The sequence below is a fragment of the Globicephala melas genome, chromosome 10 (genome assembly GCF_963455315.2).
Source record: "Globicephala melas chromosome 10, mGloMel1.2, whole genome shotgun sequence".
Taxonomy (NCBI): Eukaryota; Metazoa; Chordata; class Mammalia; order Artiodactyla; family Delphinidae; genus Globicephala; species Globicephala melas.
This window is the reverse complement of record NC_083323.1, coordinates 1,939,034-1,956,514: the sequence shown is the minus strand read 5'-3', so window position 1 is coordinate 1,956,514 and position 17,481 is coordinate 1,939,034.

The window sequence follows — 17,481 nt, the reverse complement described above, 5'->3', positions numbered from 1 at the left end:
TGGAGAATTGTCTTTGGCTCACGGGGTTAGCTGAGCTGCAGATTAGGGTCTTCTATGGCCATTTGTGCACTCTGTTCCATGAGTTTGCTCATTTCCCATGTGTTTCCCTTCTTCTTCTTGCTCAGGTGGGGGCTGGGCTCTTCTCTGCCCACCTTAAGAAAAATTGTCTGTCTTCCCTTGAATTCCATCTGTAGCTGTGGTTCTTGGGGGTGGGTTGTGGGGAGGGGGTCATAGGCCAGTTCATATGAAGCTAGTTCATCTTTTTTAGAAGAACTGGCTTATCCTGGTCCTCTGGGCTGGTCCAGGGCTCTTCATGGTGCTGTCACACCAAGGGCTCTGCATCGCATCCCATGCCTGGGGACATCCTCAGGTCTAGGTCACTGTCTGCATCCTGAGCACAGAGGCCCCATGTTCCCTTCCTCCCTCACTCATCTCCCCCAACCCGCCACCAACACCTTATTCTTGAAGTGACATTAAAGTCACTTCAAGAATCCACTTTACCAAAGAATGTTTCCCCGCCACCACATACAACACAGACACTCCCTCCATCTCATCTCTCTGTCCTCCTTATGATACAGATTTTCCCCATAGGTCTTCACACCACCTGACACCCTACATCGTGAGGTGGTCCTTTATGTCCTCTCCCATCCAGGCTGCAAACTCAGCTGGGAAGGTTAACTGCTCCAATCTTGTTCCTGGAGGGGGCAGACACCTGACAAACACAGAGTGGGACATCTCCAGGGTCTTCTCTCAAATGATGCTTCCAGCGTTGGGTGAGGTGGGGACCCTGAGGGGCCCGAAGGTCCTCTGGAAAGGAGACGTCAGAGCAGACTTAGGAGTACAAGGGCTGATGGTGGGGGGTTGGGGGGAGATGCTGGTTAGTGATGGGCAGCAGAAGGTGGATCTGAGCAGGAAAAGCTTTAGGCTGTGATGCAGACCTGGGAGTCCTGGCTCACCCACGGGAGCTGCAGAGCAAAGAATCCTGGGACACCTTGGGGCCATCCAGCATTGGGCAGAGGCCAAGCTCTGGGGCCCTGGAGCCCCGCACGCGCTAGGCTCTGGTCACCTACAGCCTCAGCATCAGGCTGAACAGGATCCTGAAGGTGCTGAAGCAGGAGGCCATGTCGTCGACGACCATCCTGAAGGTGCTGAAGCAGGAGGCCAGGTCATCACCGACCATCCTGAAGGTGCTGAAGCAGGAGGCCACATCGTCGGCGACCACGCTCCTGAGGCTGAAGGCAAAGCTCTTCCCAAAGGGAAGGGGTTGGTGCTGGTGCAAGGCTGCTACACAGCTGCCCGTCCAGGCACCTCCCTGACCGGCCTCCAGGCAAGGCTGCGGATGGAACCACTACAAGGACATGGGCGCCACCACCTCCCGCAGGTCAGCCCAGAGCACCAGCCCCAGGCTGCAAAGGGCCCACGTGCTTCAGCCAACCCAGAAACCAGCCCCTGAAAACCAGAGGGCATTGAGAGTAAGCGATTTCCAGCAGAAATTGGCATCTGGCTTCCAGTGGCCTTGGATTCTGCTACGGCCCCCGGTACACTGCCTGGCTAGGCGTGTGTGTCCTATTCTCCAAGGTCCCTTCAGACCCCCTCACTGATTTAGGATGCCCAGGAGAGACCTGAAAGCCCTGGAGTCTCCACCCCTCAAGTTCTAAATTTAACCAGTGATTTAGAACTTGAACCCCCACTCTGACGTTCGGAAGGACCTTTCTAGGCAAGAAAGCAATGATCTCACAGGCTCAGGGCCTTGTGAGGGCCCACGGCCCCATCCCTACCAGTAAGCCAGGTGCTTGCTCTGCATGTCCCCCTTGCCCTGTACCCAGGGTCCCCGGGAAGGAACTGGGAGCTGCCCTCCTGGAGGGAGCCAGCAGCTCCTGGGAGACAAGCGCCCATCCGCCTCCCCTTTTGCCCCCACGCTCCCCAAGGTTAAGTTTGTCTTATTTAAGACGGTGTAATAAACTGATCTCTTTATCATCCTTGAGGCAGGTAATAAATTCTGCAGAAGGAGCAACAGCCTTGAAATTAGAGAGGCTCAGAGAGGGGAAGAGAGGACTCGAAGGCACAGGAGATCTCCGTGGAATATGGAAACATTGCCACATGCAAATCAGCTCCTCCCGATGTCAATAACACATTAGCATATTGTGCCAAGATCCAGGTGGTGACCCTTCCCCCTGGACCAGCCAGAAAATACATCCCAAGGGACAGAATGAGCAGAGTCCCTGTCTCCACCCAGCACATAGCCTTCAGGTACACAAGCACTTTCTTTCCAGACCCCCAGAGGGACTGTTCCAAACTGGCCAACGACCAGAGTGTTGTTTCAGGGCTGGGTGTTCCCTCGGGGTGCCCGGGGCTGGAGAATCAGGCTCTTTAATGCATCTTCCAGACCTTTCCCTCCAGTGGCAGCTCCAGGGAAGCAGCAGGTGGATTTGATGGACAGGCTGCTCCAAGCAGGCAGGAGGGGAGGAGGGCAGGTACACAGCATGGGTGATGGGAAGGGACCTGGGCTCATCAACTACACTGGGATGTCTCAGAGCCTTCGCCTGGTCTCCTGCTTCCTAACATGGGGACAGGAAGGTGTGTCAAAAGGACTGCACTGGAGCATGCCCGCTCACCCCACAGCAGTGTCCTGCTGACCCCGACAATTATCCAGAAAAGAAAGAAAAGCACACAGACGGGTGAGTGCTCTGTGCAGAGAGCCGCGGAGGGCCTGGGCACTGAAGGCTTTGTTCTTGGGACTCTGCTGGCCCGAGGTCTCTGGAAATTCAGTGGGGGGTGGGGTGGGAGGGGGTGTTACAGAGGCGTCGGGCCTGCAGGACAGGTGACCTCCGCTCCTGCCCACTCTCCGACCTGCCATCGCCCTACATGCACCCCGTCCAGGCTCCCCACCTGTGAGACTCCTCCACCTGGATTCTGGTCCTGCAGTTTCCACCCCCCAGACCCTCCCACCAGCGGCCTCTGCAGGGGTCATCCCGACCCCAGGTGCCTGTGCCCGGGGAAGGTGACGCTCAGAAGCCTCAAAAATGCTGGGTCCGTGCTCCGGCTCCGATGCTCACTAGCTGAGAAAAATCTCAAGCACGTCCCTCGCCTCCCCTGGGGTCCAGGCTCTGAAATGTGGAGGCGACTCCTGAGGGTCCGCCCCACTCCAAGAAGCAGGGTCTCCATGAGCCCCTCTTCAAGTCTGCATCTGCCTCAGGATGGATCCCTCCTGCCTCTCATCCCCTCAACATCCCCTCCGTTCCTGACATACGATCTTGGACACAGTAGGTGCCGGGTGTTTTTAATGAGGTTATTAGACAAACATGACGGGGCAATTTGTAGGCTCAGTGTGAGTAGGGGTCCCGCGAAGCTCTCTGCTTTATCAGTAGCGTGTGGCTGGTGGGCTCCGCAGCATCTTGGGGGCTTGGTGAATATTGACGGACAGTGAATGAACAAGTGAGCAAACGGATGAACTAGTGAACGAAGAGACCAGCTTTCTCTGCAGATGAAACAAGAGAAAATAAGTTCCTTCAGCAGCCAGGGCATAGCTCTGCACAGAAAGACATCCTCTCAAACTGAAGGCAAGTAGAGTCTGTCCCTCTGTCCTGGGTGGAGGACAGCAAAGGACACAAGACAGGCAGGACTCTCTCCTCCCCACTGGAGCAGCGAGGCAGGCCTGGTGGGGTACAGAGAATAGGCAGTTTGGCCCAAGGGGCTCCTCTGGCCATGACCCACCTGGAACCACGGCCATCCCCAGCCGGCTGCCTGGTAATGGCCCGTGAATCAAATGAAGCAACTCGACCTGAAGCTAATGACAAAATCTGGAGGCAAACCCACCTTCCTGGGACTCGTCGAAGAGGATGCTATGAAGGGAGCAGATGGAAGAGTGAAATATTTGTGGATTCCAACCACCATCTGGTCACAATTGATGGCCCATCTGAGGCGGGTTCTTACTGTCTTTCTAGCATCATTAAAGACGTGTTATTTATCCCTGTGCACCATTTCTGGGTTTGACGTGAGACCTTGGAAGACTCCTGGGCTCTTCTCTTGAGGGACCTATCGTTCAGCAGTGTCCTTGGGTCTCCTCGGCTCTGTTCTCTAGGTCTCTGGCCAGCTTCACTCTCCATTCAGGTGGCTAATTAATCAGGCTCTGCCTTCCTGTCCTGGCTCTGCAGCCTTGGTGATGCACCCGGATTCATCTTTCACCATTGATCCTAGCTTGTCTCATTTAACTCTGAAAACTTTCAAAAGACTCCCATTTTCATGCTACACTTAACAGTATTTCTGCCAAATTAATCCCTATCTTTTTTACTTCAGATTTCATTGGGTGGGGAAAATTGTCTCTTCGTTTACAGATACCCGGCTTTATGGCTCAGAACTCTGTCGGCAACGACACAAATTTTGTCCTGACGTCGGCTGGCCATGTTCACTGGGGGCTTCCAAAAACAGAAGAACATGTGTCAGAAAGGGGGAGAAGTCATTTATGAAATTCTCCAAACCATCTGTTCACAGGCAAAAATATTGGGTTCGCATGAGAAAAGAAAGGAAATGTGTGATTTTTAAGAAAATTATTTAAGTGTAAAAAATAAATTCTTGTCCTTAATTGTAGATGAAAACATAATTTTAGATGGTGGGGATTACACATGAAGAAATCTCTCTCTCAGAGGCATAATTTTAGGAATAGATGTACTGTTTAGACGTATCACTGGGTGGTTTCTATAATGCGTCAGGGGTTCCAGATCTGAGCAGGGGACACATATAGACTGAATGGGACGAAATGTTTGTCTTCAGGGTCAGCTCCAGACAGACACCGGCGCTGCTGAATGAAGTGGCCGAAGGAAGTAGTCGCGTCCACCCAGGCTGAACTCAGGGCTGGGCAGCCCAGGTATATTTTGTTGTCATGTTACTGCATTTTTATTCTGGTAAAATATACATAACATAAAATTTACCATTTCAACCACTTTTCAGTGTACAGTTCAATGGCAGTAAGAACATTCACATGGTCGTGCAACCATCCCACCATCATCTCCAAAACCTTTGCATCTTCCCAAACTGAGACTCTGTTCCCATGAAACACTCACTCCCCATCCCCCTCCGCCAGCCCATGGCCCCCACCATCTACTTTCTGTCTCTGTGAATTTGACTCCTCTAGGGCCCTCATATGAGTGCAGTTATACAGTATTTGTCCTTTGACCTGGCTTATGTCACTGAGCATAACGTCCTCAAGGTTCATCCATGACGTAGCCTGTGTCAGAATTTCCTTCCTTTTGGAGGCTGAATAATATTCGCTTGTATGGATGGACCACATTCTGTTTATCCATCCATCCATCCGTCAGTGGACCCTGGGTGTCTCCATCTTCGAGTGATTGTGAATAATGAACATCAGTGTACAAATGTCAGCTCACGTTCTTGCTTTCAGTGCTTTAGGGTGTCTCCCCAGAAGTGAGACTGCAGATCAAATATGGTGATTCTATTTTTAAGTTTTTGGGGAAACACCATCCCATTTTCCAGAGTGGCTGCACCATTTCGTAATTGTGCCAGCAAAGCGCTAGGGTTCCAGTTTCTCCAGGGTGCCTTACTTTATGATTAAATTGAGAAAAAAAACCAGTAACAGAGCAGAATCCAGGATGGACACACCGGAAGGTGCCAAGCCTGAGGTCGCTCTGCAAAGCCACCAGAGTACCCAGAAACTGGGCCAGAGGGAAGAGAGCCAAGAGCTGGCCTGCGGGTCATCCAGGGGCAATGTTCACTGTGGGCATAGCACTGGACGTCAGGCTGAATCCTGCAAGCCCCTAAACCCACATCCTGTGACCCGGCTCTGAGCCCTTGTTCTACAAAGGAGGACGCCCCCTGCCCTGCCTGCCCACTCACTCCACAGGCCACCTTGGTGTGTCCTCACCCCCTCCCGGCTGCCACTTCCTTGCTCCACTCCTCAGCTCCCTTTGCTGCGTCCACCCTCCTGCCCTGGAGTCTGGCTAGAGAAGGGGAGCTGCCCCGGCAGTGTGATCACTGGTCATCTCAACTCAACCAGCAGGGACACAGTGCACGCGAGCCCCACTGGCTGTCCAGCTGTCCGTGCCCGGCCCTGTGGAGCCACCAGCATGAGGCTTGGCATGGGAAGCATCCACGTGGGCATCCAGACAGTCTGCTTGCAGGAGCGGACGCGATGCCCCCAGGCTGATGGGAACATGTTCTCTTCTCCGGTACACCCATCCCTGGTGTCGGCGGCCAGCAGTGCCCGGCATTCCGCAGGTTGTAGTTCATTGACTAATTGGCAGGAAGAGACGGGCCAGGAAGGGGCTGCTGGGACCAGAGTCTGGTCCAGCCTCCGTTAATACCACCTTCTGTTTGCTTCGCCACGCTCCGAGGAGCCCGGTGTTCCGGCAGATCCCACGTTGTCGGGGCTCCTGGTCCACTGGACCGAGCAGAAGGTTTCCCGATGACGCATCCTGGGCACGTGGTGGGCACACCGCCCTTGGAAGTGGAGGGAGAGCAGGTGGCCCGGGCACTGGAGGCAGGCTGCTCGGGGGACCGGGGACACGGTCCTGGAAGGGCCTTGGCAGGCCCGTGCCCCTCCCCCATCTCGGACATCAGGGGAGGCCGGTGATCAGTCACTTAGTGGGTGAACCGGCCAGACTTTGTCCGGCTGAATCGGGTTTCGGGGAGGGTAGGTGCCCAGGCTTGCAGGCTGGCCTGCCTTCTGCCTGGAGCCTGGATCCAACTTTAATCATCGATGCTGCAAAGCGGGGTCCTGTGACCGGTTGTTTAGGCAGGGCGAGGAGGACTCTGCCCCGCTGGCGATGGTGGGACAAAGCCCTCCCCCTCCTGGGGGTGGATCTGGACGGCCGGCAGCCACCCTTCGCCCTCGCCCTTGTAGCAGCCACAGGGGTGACACGGGTGCCCCAGCTCAAGGCCACTCAGAAAGGCTTGGAAGGCACGGTGGGCCTCTCCACCCCACATCAGGCCTCGGCCAGTGATGGGTGGGGGCTGGAAAGGGGGTCCTGATGTGGGAGGAGCTGTGAGCCGCTGGGACCAGCAGAGGGAGCGGGCGGCTCTAGTGGAAGCAGAGGCAGGGATGGCAAGGGGCTAAGGTGGGAACAGCCATGACCCAGTCTCTTCTGGGGGGGAGAAGGGGGCACACAGCACAAAGCAACATGTGTGCATGGACGGTAAGTAGGTGCACAGCCCCTCCCAGCCCAGCCTCCGTGAGGACCCGGCACTGCGTCAGCACCGCACAAGTTGAGGGGCCGTGCTGCTGTCCGGGAGAAACTGCGTGCTGCCTCCGGCACCGTTCCAGGGCGTCTTGGTGGGTGGAAGTCAAAACAGGGCTGGTGTTAGGGCAAAAGGACAGAATCAGGGCCCCCGAGAGACAGGGGCCTGGGCCAGTTAAGGGGGGATGGCTAGATTTATTATCAACAGGACCAGGGTCAAACATTTCTGGATGTTACTGGGAGGATGCTTTTTCAGATAAGATTAACATTTAAATTGGATTTTCATGAAGCAGAAGCAGAGGCCCTCCCAGATGTGGGGAGGCCTCATCCAGTCCGTTGAAGGCCCGAGTAGAACAAAGCCTGATGTCCCCATGCAGACAGGAATCCAACGGGCGGCCTGGCTGAGGACCCCACCTGAAGCATCAGCCCTTCCCCCGTGGCAGGCGCAGGACCCTCATTCCGCTCCCGGCCCCAGGACAGAGGCAGGCAGGCAGAGGCTGGGCCGGCTCTGGGGGCGGGAGCGGGACACACGCATCCACCCACTGGTGCAGGAGGAGTTGCGGTGCCCAACGGGCTCCTGAACCTCTCATGTTTTCGTTTCTTCCTCCGTCACGTGAGGCTCCTTTGCAGCGAGATCGTCCTGAGGCTTGAAAGTGATCGGGAGACGTGCTCAGGAAATGTGAGCTGCCCGCTCTGAATGTCAGAAAATATTATTTTTGAATCAGCTTCAAGAGATCCCTTCAAGAGGCAGTATTGGAACATTGATTTTTCTCTCTCTGTGGCTTAACCAAACGCCTCCTGCCTTGGTCGTGCTGAGCTGTTGTCGTTTGCTTGTAGGGCTGCCACTGCTGTCCGTGCCTGGAGCCCCACCGGGTCCAGGAGAGGAAGCAGATGAGGGACAATGGACGAATGGCTGAGAGGAGAAGACGCTGGACACCTTGGCCCCTCTGCGCCCCGCCCCCAGCCCGCCCACCACGCTCCATGCTCCACCACTTCCAGCACTTACTGGTCTGGTCCCCAGGCTTCTGGGAACAGCAGCCTGCCCATGGTCCCTCTGGCCTCTCCAAGAGACAGGGAAGCTCTGCGTCATCCTAGAACATTCCAGGCTGGAAGGGGCCTCAATGTCACCTAGGCCAGTCACCGTCCAGGCAGCTGTCCAGCTCGGAGCCCCCAGCCTCTGCGCCCACCTCCACTGTCCAGGAGCCTGGGCCTCGCTCCTGGTTCCGGGGCCGAGCTGGAGCCAGCCAGCATCTGTTGACGTGAGCTCAGTTGAGCTGCGCGCCCCAGCTGTCCTCCAAGCCCTTCTCTGTGCCCCCGGACAAGCCCCGGCGCCCTCTGCAGACCACGCCCAGCCCTTGGCATCACTGGGTGCCCGCTGCCCAGGACCGTCCCGCAAGAAAGCCCTCCCACCATGGCCCCTTGGTTTGCAGTGTTCCCAGGGCCTCACGTCAGGGATGAGAGGTGGTGCGTCCAGGCCAACGTCCAGGCTCCGAGTAACCAGGCCTGGAGTCAGGTCTGTGCCGTCTACGCGTGTGGCCTTACGGGGGTCTCTTCAGTTGGGTATTTTGGTCGTAAAATGGCAGGGGAGTCGGCAGTACTGAGCTCGCAGGGTAAGAGCCCAGGAAACGGTCTCTCTGTTAGTCCTGGCGATTGTAACAGGAGCACAAGCGAGCTTGGGTCCAGGATGACACGGGGGCAGCTGGTGAGAGGAGGCCCATCATTACGGTGGGAAGAAGCTCCTGGGGGCGGAGTTGGATCCAAACACTGCAGATGAGGTGTGGCTGAGTCACACACACACAGGCATACACACACAGGCATACACGCGCGCGCGCACACACACACACACACACACACACCTGCTGACGCAGAGGAAGGACAGCCAGCGCCTCCTGTTCTTCTGGACGCCGGGATTCCTTTGGACCGCAGCCTCCCACCTGCAGTGAGAGCCCTGCGTCCCCTCCCGGGCCGGCTCTCACTGCCCAGAGTGCGGCCTCCCCAGTCCTGCCCAGTCCTCCAGCCACAGTCTCAGGCTCCGTCCCAGCTTCTGGCTGTATCTACCCTTCCCACTGGAGGCTCAGGTCTGCTGTCCGCCCCTCCCCTCGGGGCTCTGGCCCGGAGCCCAGCGTTAGATGGGGCCCTGAGGTGCAGTGGGTGCCCCCCTACCGTCACCCCACCTGTGGGTCCTCCTGCAGCCACCCTGAGCCGTCAGGCCAGGGGCTGCCCTCTGTGGGCTGCACACAGGGCCCTGAAGGAAGCCAGGTCCCCAGCCCCAGGCCGGCCCCCAGGGAGGAGAGCTGCAGGGCACCAGGAGGCACCAGTGCCCTTCCACCTCTGCCATCCTGGGGGACCCTTTCCCACCTGGCCCCATTTGATCTCATTTTTGGGGGTCCTCTGAGGTCATGTCCTGGGTGTTCCCCACTTAGCCGCCGTCACCCCGTCAGCTGGGCGCACGGGCCCCTTTACCACTGTCCCAGGCCTGGGTCAGCCAGCGGTCTGCGCAGTAGCTGCAGACGCGGTGGGACCTCACCTGCATCCCCTGGGGCTGTGGTGGCTGTGGCAGCAACAGCGCCCCCTGGAGCAGAGCCAGCCTGCCCACCCGTCGGGGAGCACGGCCAGTGCCTGAGCCCGTGAAGCTGGCCCCATAGCCAGCTTCCCACACCAGTGACTGGGACCCAGGGGGAGCCCTGCTGGGGACCCAGGACAGCAGGTAAGTGTGCCCTGCTGGCATCCGTGTGGCTGCCCTCCCTGGGGCTCTTTCTGGAACCTGGCGGAGCCTTGGGGGCTGACAGCGGTGGGTTGCAGGGCCCGTCGTGCCCTCTCTCCCCCACCTGTGGATGGAGGGGCGTTCCCTTTGCATGAGAGTCTGAGTGGACTCTGGCCGGGGGCTGGCCCTGCTCCCTGGGGGAGTCCCTGGCTGTGCCCACGGCCCGGGGTCTGGGGAAGGCAGGGAGGGAGCGGGAGCCGGCAGTGGGTGTCCCAAAGCACATAGAGCAGAGGGCTGAGTCCTGGCCTCGGGCCTCTTGTCACTGTGTTTACTGGACACTGGAAGCGCCAAGATGAGCTGACTCCTGGGCCCAGCTCGCTCCTCTCCAAGTGAGAAGGCCGGTATCGATTCGTTTTTAATGTGCTTGTAATGGGGCTTGAAGTGAACACAGGCTTATTTATTTTCTTTTTTGGTTCCTGGCACCATCCATGGTGCTGGCAGCCCGGGGACCAGGGTGGCGGGGAACCAAGACCCTTCTCCTCCAGCCACCAGGACAGCCAGAGACCCCGCCCAGCTCAACCCGCCCAGGGCCCAGGACCAGACCCCAGACCCCAGACCCACCAGGGCCGCTTGGCCCCTTCAGCCCTGCTGCTCGGGGGAGGGACAGGGAGTGGATATTTCCCGGGGACAGAGTTTCCATCAGAGACAATGGAGGCATCCTGGAGATGGATGGTGGCGCTGGCCACACAACAATGTGAATGTGCTTAGAGCCGCTGAGCTGTGCACTTGAAAATTGTTAAGATGGAAAATTTTCTGTTCTGTGTATTTTACTACAATAAAAAAAATGCTTTTAAAGAAATACTGTTGCCATCCTGGCGCCCTTGCCGCCTGCAGCCCGTGAGCCCTCCCCAGCCCCCAGGCAAGTCTAGGCCTCAGCACAAGCCAGTTCAACAGGGGGACGCCCCCCTCCTTCACAGGGTGCTCCCACCGTCTGTCTTCCCAAGGCCACCTCCAATGTCTTCTCCTGCATCCAGCCTCCTGACTCCCAGGCAGGACGAGGGAAACCAACCAGACCATGAGTGATCATGGGGCCCGTGAGAGTAGCCGCAGGGGCCCCGTAAGCTCTCGTACCTTGTCCCTACCTGAGTCTAGCAGGGAGGGGGAATGCTTAGCAGTGCCTGGGACCATCCCTTGCCCCCAGAACACGGAGTTCCTGCTCTTGAAACCCGGAGTCCAGGCAGCTCTGGGGAGGGTGTCCGATGGGGGTGGTCAGGTCAGCATCTCAGCACCTGGCGAGGCTGTGAACCAGCTATGGGCGGTGGGACCGCAGAGGATGAATCAGGCCATCAGAGAATTGCTGAGCCCCAAGCAGACCCCGCGTCTCCCATGTGCCCAGAGCCCGCGAATGTGCTGTCACCCAGAACAGGTTCTAAAGCCCCAACCTGAGTCATCGGCAATTCTTCCCTTGCTCTTCCCCCTGGGGTTCAGCCTACAGACACAGCAATGCCAACACCCTCCATATCAAACAAACATCATCTCTCACGATGGCTTCTCACAGTTGGGTCACTTTGGGCCATGTAGGGTGAGAAACAGACCATGCGTCCCGGAAAGAACGGGAAGCTGTGATTTGCTGGACCCCATGCAACTGGCTATACATAAATGCAGAAAGCGATTCTCATAAATTCTTTATGCTATTTACTTAGAGGCTGTGTTTATTAAGCTGGTTGGCTTCCAAAAACTTCTTGTAGATTTCTTTCTCAAAAAAGTAAGTTTTATTTCTCCAGCCCACCATGAATTAAAAATGGGTCTTTGATATACTCAGCAGACTCTGCCCCATCCTTTTAGACTTACATAAGAAGTAGAAATAGACAGTATTCATCAGCAGTTCAGATACACACAGCTCTTTGCAGTCGTCAAAGCTTAACAAACTCTCAGACGGGCTTCTCCGTGTCCCGTCTTTCTTCCTTCTTTGCTAAGATTTTGTGGATTCTCTCTGGGATTCTTTCAAACTGGGGTTAGAGGCCTTGAGAGAACCCCTCTTCCATGAAAACAGCTTTCAAGCTCCCAAGCCCATTCATACCTGAATTCACTTTGGATCGCTGTACGCCTTTGAAGATCAGCTGATGAAGACACCCCCTTCACTGGTGTCGAAACTGAGGCCGGGTTGGTGGTGGGTTGCCCAGGTCACAGGGCAGCAGAGACAGCTCCTGAGCCTCTGTCACTCCCACTGGGATTGCCAGGTGCACGGGGACCCGCCAGTGTGATGCCAAGTGAATGAGGCCTGGCTCTGAGGCTGGAGGAGCAGAACCAAGGCAAACCCCACGGAGACCCTGGGCAAGTCGCCGAGTCCCTCTGCAGGGTCTTGGTGTGTGTCCACAGGGACCTCCAGCCCCACACCCCAGGAGCTCCCGGGGGGCCTGGGACAGACACGGGGGCTGCCCTCCCACCCTGCAGTCGGGGTGGGAGACGTGTGCAGGGCAGGCGGTGATGGGGGCAGAATCTTATCTCCAGGGTGATCTTATGATTAAGATCTAATATATAATTTGTCAGGCCAGTGAAAAATGCAAAACGTGTTGTCTCTTGTTCAAAAGGCAGGAAACAAGTGCCGATAATGATCCTAAAATGTAAAGTTTTATTCTTTAAAGTATTGTATTACCTCTAGGGTGTGACAGGGATACAAGCGACACACAAGTAACAAGAGAAACGTACAAAATTGCAAAATAATAATATTTGGGACTCAGTTTTATGTAAGATAATAAATAACGATACTTTGTTAATACAATGTCTTGACTGATCATAAAATTACTTTTCTGACTGCAAATATATTTATTAGGTCGCCAAAACCAATACTTTCAGCAACTTTTCACTAATGTAACTGAAAATGATGTCAATTGTTCTTGGCAAATGGAAGATTACAAATAATGTTTGATAATTTTTACTTTTGCGAAGGATTTTTGTGTTAGTGCAATAGTTACTGCAGCTGTCGCAAGTATTTATAGGCTATGACAACTCTGATAAATTTCTGATAAATTAGTTTGAAATATAAATTTTAGTACGTCTCCAGTTAGCGATTCTTGTAGAGCAATTTTTCCAAAAAGACTTAACTCTTTATATGAATCCATTTTGTGTAATTCTGAAATTAATTTCAAATAGAAATTTATACAATGGCGATTTAGTGTTTCCTTTGATATTTCCAGTCATTGGTGGCATTGTGTAAGAAACTGAAAGTGGTTTCGTGATTTGTACGTAATTCAAATGCCTGTTTCTGCATTCTAATGCCAAATCTTCAATTAGAAGGAAAGTTTTCATTTAAAAAATCGTCTGTCTTATTAGTAATTGGCCCATCTGAACTTTCCTATGCAAATAGGATTCTTTTCTATCAAATCAATGATTTTTTTTTTTTTTTGGCTGCCAATCACCTGATACTCAGGATACATGATCCTCACTTTTCATCTGTGGAACACCTCCTCTCCACACGAAAAGATGGAAGCCCTTTGGGAGGATATCAGAAGAGTCAATATACTATTGGTTCTCAGAGACAAGCAAAATCATCCATCGCTTCCTTGACAAAAATGAATTTCTTTTCAAACCTCATTCCACGAATAAACTTCACTTTCACCTTATTCCACATCCGTGTTCATGTTATTACCCTCGTGGAGAACACTCATGAGCAGTGGTCATGGTCACTTGACCATGGTCACATGGTCACTCATGAGCAGTGGACACTTGGTCATTGAGACAAATATCAGGGGAAGAGAACCATCAGATTCTAGGAACCAGATGGAGATTCTTTTCCCTGCTCTGTTGCTCACAGAGCATTTGACCTTGAGCAAGTGGCCACACATGAGTTGGCCACCCTCTCCTCATCTAGGAGAGAGCTGTTTCCCAGAATCACAAGGATTAACTGCAACGATGTTCTGGAAACAACTATAGCAGCAATTATTAGTCACTGAGTTTGTACCAAGTGTCAGACATTAGCGAGATTTCTGTGTTGACTCTTTGTAATAAGGCTGCAGGGTGGGTACTAGTGTCTCCTTTATACAGATAAGATCACTGACACTTAAATCAAAGAAGCAACTTGCCCCAAGTCCTGTGGCCAGTTTGGAACCCACCCACCGGAGGCTGTGTCTGACCTCAGGGTCTGGGCTTTCTCCCACTGCATCAATTTTTAATGCAGAGAACAGGATAGCTGGCATACAAGGGATCCCCCCAAAGGGCTAGGTCACTGCATTCATTTGCTAGGGCAGCCATACAAAATACCATAGTGTACAGCTTAACAACAGAAACTTAGTCTCTCAGGTGTCGGCAGGGTTGGTTTCTCCTGAGGCCTCTCTCCTTGGCCGCCTTCTCACTGTGTCCTCACGTGGCCTTTTCTCTTTGTTCACATTCTGGTGTCTCTCCCTTTTCTTCTAAGGACGTGACTCATCTGGGATTAAGGACCCACCCCACTGGCCTCATTTCAACTCGATCACCTTTCTAAAGACCTTATCTCCAGATATGATTATATTCTGATTATATTCAACACATGGATTTGGGGGGACACATTTCATAACATCCACTATACGTAACAGGTTGCATGTGGTCTCCCAAAGCCTATGTCTACCTACTAATCTCTGGAAACTATGCATGCGACTTTGCTTGAAAAAAGGATCTTTGCAGATGTGATTAGGTTAACAATCTCCAGAGGAGATCATCATGGATCAGGGACCTTAAAGCAAATGATGAGCGTGTGATGAGATGTACCGGATAGACACGTGCAGAGGAGGGCGGCAGGGATCAGGGTGACGTTCCACGAGCCCAGGAAAGCCAGGAGCCACCAGAACCGACCAGGAAGGAATCTTTCCTTGAGCCCCCAGCAGGCACGCAGCCCTGCCAACGTCTCGATGCTGGACTTCTGGCCTCCAGAACCGTGAGACAGTCGCTGTCTGGTTTTTCAGGCGCCTGGTTTGTGGTCTTTTGTTACAGCAGCCCCAAGACAACACACCACCTCCCCTGACGCACAGTGTCGGCTCTAGACGGAAGCAAAGTCTCCCCGGAGGGGGCTGATGTTGAAGGGATGCCCCTTTGAAGGAAGGCACGTCCTCTACAGAGGGCCTGATGTCATCCCGATGTGACCTTTCCTTAGACAGCCTGGCCCAGGGCTCCCTCCACAATGCTCCGCAGGGAGAGTGAACTGCCGGCTCCTCTCCTGCACGTAGAGCCGAGCTCTTTAGTTCCCTTTTGGGAATCTTGTCTATTTCTTCCTTGCTGCAACTCATCTCTTTTCTTCCTAGAGATAAAATAGCTGGGTTTCCTATTCAGGATTTCGTATTTAGCTGCCATTATGTAACTTTGCAGAAACCTTTTGTCGGGCCACTGTGGGGTGACCGAGGTCGGGCTTAGTAGAATGGAACACCGTCTTTGAAAAGAGAGATTTCATTTGGCAGCACCACGCCTCTGCCGGGGCTTTTGCAAACAGACCTCTCCTTGGGTAGAAGTCCAGGTGGACGGGACTGCATGCATTTGTCAGGATGAGTGACCAGTCCTGGGGCTGGGGCTGTTCCCTAAAGGGACGGTGCTTCCAGCTCCTCTGAGGTCAGAGGTGCTCAGCTGGGGGTGCCCAAGGCCCCACTGCCTGTGTGTCCACGCGTCTGTGCGCATACATGTCTGTGAACCGAAGCCAGTAAGTGCTATAAAACAGCCTCTAATTTGGAACCTGAGCTGTGAATCCTCTTGCAGAGCAGATAATGGTCACTGATGCCACTGTCTGAAAGGCCAGGTTTCCCATTTGGACTTTGATTTAAACAGAGGAGACTTAACTCCGAATCAAGTGCGGCACTGGCAGCGTGTGGCGGGGAACCCACCACTGTCCGTCTACACTCGCAGTAATGAAGCCAGGGAGGATCCGGAGTCCCAGCCCACGTTCTTTTTCTTCTCACGCTTCATGAGCGAAGGTCTCTATTTTCCACGCTTACTTCAGTCAAGGCTGAGTGTCTACTGGGTCAAAATCAACCCTGGTAACAGTCGTCTACACAGCTGTCGAGCCTCCCTGTGCCGCCCATCCTCCGCCCCACTGTCTGGAAGGCTTTTCAGCCCCGCGGGCAGCCCTCCCCACACCAAACTCGCCCCCCCCTCAGGCAACCTCAGGCCCCACACGTGGCTGCTCAGACCCGTCCCCTGCCTGCCTCCACCATGTCTCCCTTCCCCCCACAGAACCCACACACACACCCCTGGACACATCCCAGGACTTGGCAGTGCTGGAGACCCCAGACCCCAGAAGCAGACCCTCCCCACACACAGCCTCCTGTCTCTCCAGTCCACAACCTCGGGGCCCCCGACCCAGCCGCGGCACCCACACCTGCCTCACCAAGACACACCTGGACCGATGGTTCTCCTACCTGCTGGGGCCACCCTCTCCTTTCCTGGCTTAGAATCCACGGGACTTCCTCATGGTCCTTGGGGTCTAGCCACTGCCATGCAGGACCCTCACAGCTGTGCCCCCCTTCCCTCCCCTCTGGCACACGTGGTCAGTGCCCAGTTCCAAGGGAGTCTGCCCAGCTCACTGCTGCAAGGCTTTCCCCTGGGCACACAGACCCTTTCTGGAGTATTCTTCCACCCCCTCCTCCCTTGGCTAGCCCCTTACGTTCATGTCGTGGCTTAAGTATTGCGCACTCAGAGAAGCCTTCTGTGACCGTGCGTGTGTGCTCAAATACATGCATGCACACACACACACACGCACCCACACACACACACATGTACACACACAGGATGGAACCAGCCCTCAACTTCACTCCCCCTGTGGAGTGACCTGATCTCTTGCCCACAAAGCATCAGGCCCTGTGGGGAGAGCCCATTTCTGCCCTAATGCCCGGCTCCCAGTACTGCAGCCAACCTGCCCCCACCCAGGAGCTCAGCTCAAGTTCTAGAAGCACCAGGGGCTCCCACATGATGGAGTCACGTTGGACGTACATCCTTCAGCCCCCTTCGAGCCATCAGATGAGAGCAGACCCTTCCAACACGTGACTGCAGCTGTCAAAGAGATTCCCAGTGAGAAACACCCAGCCATGCCTTTCCAGGATTCCTGGCTAACAGAAGCCATGAGAGAAAGTGAATAATTGCTGTGGTTTTGAGCTGATAAGTGTTGAGTGATTTTCTGCTTAGCCCTTGATAACTGGAGGAGATGTCTCAGTTCTCCTTCCAAACTCATCCACCAGGTGGGTCCCCTAGAAGGAGAAGGTGAAGGACGGGAAGGAAACACTGGAAGTGGGAATAAACATTACCTCAGCATCCTCAGCTTTTTGGTTCCTTTTCACCTTTGGGGACTTCCACCAGCCCAGGTCGAGCCAACAGTTTCCACCAGGATGTTCCTGCTACCGTATCTACAAACCACTCCCCCAGAGCCAGCCTCCGGCTGCTTATAACCCCCTGGGGCTACTCATAGTCAGTGTGGATTCTCCCCCAGAAGCCCCTGAAATTGTTCAGAAGATGATTCAACTAAATCTAGGCAAAGGCTGCCCCAAACTGAAAACGCACCCTCTAGTGCATTCCCACTTGAGGTGGTCAGCTTCTCAGATGTCTTCCAATGAGCCCCACCTTCTGGTGCTCATG